The sequence below is a fragment of the Sorex fumeus genome, unplaced genomic scaffold (assembly GCF_029834395.1).
Source record: "Sorex fumeus unplaced genomic scaffold, SorFum_2.1 ptg000050l, whole genome shotgun sequence".
NCBI classification, from domain to species: domain Eukaryota; kingdom Metazoa; phylum Chordata; class Mammalia; order Eulipotyphla; family Soricidae; genus Sorex; species Sorex fumeus.
The window spans coordinates 3,514,151-3,515,957 of record NW_026606107.1 but is presented as its reverse complement, the minus strand read 5'-3'; the positions used below and the strand labels follow the sequence as shown (position 1 = coordinate 3,515,957).

At 40.5% G+C, this 1,807-nt stretch overlaps 1 pseudogene; it reads right to left on the bottom strand.

Annotated features, from left to right (window-relative positions):
• Nucleotides 1-1,141: 1,141 nt before the first annotated feature.
• LOC130032678 (uncharacterized) lies at nt 1,142-1,319 on the bottom strand (annotated as a pseudogene).
• Nucleotides 1,320-1,807: the final 488 nt, after the last annotated feature.

The window sequence follows — 1,807 nt, the reverse complement described above, 5'->3', positions numbered from 1 at the left end:
CCATTTACCATTCACCTTCTACAAGAGGTAATTTTTTTTCTTTTTGGGTCACACCCGGCGATGGACAGGGTTTACTCCTGGCTCTGCGCTCAGGAATTACCCCTGGTGATGCTCAGGGGACCATATGGGATGCTGGGAGTTGAACCCCGGTCGGCCACATGCAAGGCAAAAGCCCTACCCGCTGTGCTATTGCTCCAGCCCCAAGAGGTAATTTTTTAATATATAGGTTTTTGCACTGTGGTTTACAATACTGTTTATAATAGGGCTTCATACACAACACTTCTTCATCTTTCAACACCATCTACTCCTCTTTGTTGAACACTTTTCTACTCCACAGACCAGATGATGACTCCTCCCTACCCCATTCCCTGGCCTCTTTAAGTAGCATGTTCCTACTGAAAACCATTTCTCATTCTTTTTTCAATTTTTGTTGCCTTTGGCTATTCATTACACCTCCATTCTCTTTCTTTATGTCATGGATATGAGAGAGATAATTCTATAGTCTGTGTCTCTGAATAATTTTTCTTAGCATGATACTGTCTAAGTCCTCAATGTAGCAGCAAATTTCATGACTTACTGCATTTTCTTACTGCGGAGTAGTATTCAATTGTGTATATGTATCATAATTTCTTTATCCACTCATCTACTCTGATAATGACCCCTTATCAGATGGGTGTTGGGTAATTAATTCCTCCCATTTTATGTACTGTATTTATATCTGGGTCATTGTTTCCTTTGAAGTGCAGAAGCTTCTTTACTAATGTAGTTCCATTTCCATTTGTTTATTTTTGCTTCCACTTGCTTGATCAATTGTGTCTCATCCTTGAAGATGGCTTTAGTTTCATTGTCATGGAGGTTCTGCCTCTGTTTTCCTCTATATATCTTGTGGATTCAAGTCTGCTATCAAGTTCTTTGTTCTATTTAGGTTAGACTTTTATGGTATTAGAAAGAGATCTGATTTCTTTTCCTTTTTTATTTTGAATGTAGCTGACCAGTTTTCTCAGCACCACTTGTTGAAGATGCTTTCCTTGCTCCACTTCATATTTTTGCTCTGATCATACACCTGAGGATCTGTCTCAGGACATTCAATTCTAATCCATTGATCTGAGGGTCTGTCTTTATTTCAATACCATGCTGTTTTAATTAATACCACTTTGTAGTACAGAATGAAGTTGGAGAAGGTGATTCTTTCCATCTTATTTTTCCTAAAATTTGTTTAGCTATTTGTGGGGGTTTATTGCTCCATATGAAAAGAAATATTAAACTGATAAGAACAGATACTACATTTGATCTTAGCCAAAAGGCCGAGCTGGAGCGATAGCATAGTGGTAGGGCGTTTGCCTTGCACAGAGCCAACATGGCCAACCTGAGTTCGATTCCTCCGCCCCTCTCGGAGAGCCCGGCAAGCTACCGAGAGTATCTCGCCCGCACGGCAGAGCCTGGCAAGCTACCCGTGATGTATTCGATATGCCAAACACAGTAACAAGTGTCATAATGGAGACGTTACTGGGCGCGCTCGAGCAAATCGATGAACAACGGGATGACCGTGACCGTGATGAAAAGGAATATTTGTATTTTCCATTTTGGAAAACAGTATGGACATTCCTAAAAAAACCTATAAATTGAGCTCCAATTTGACACAGCTGTAGCACTTCTAGCAATATAACCTGGGGCACAAAAAGGCACAGCAGAAACGTCATCTCACTTCTATGTTCATTGCAGCACTATTCACAATAGCCAAAATCTGGAAACAACCTGAGTGCCTGAGAAGAAATGACTGGATAAAGACACCATGGTACATCTACAC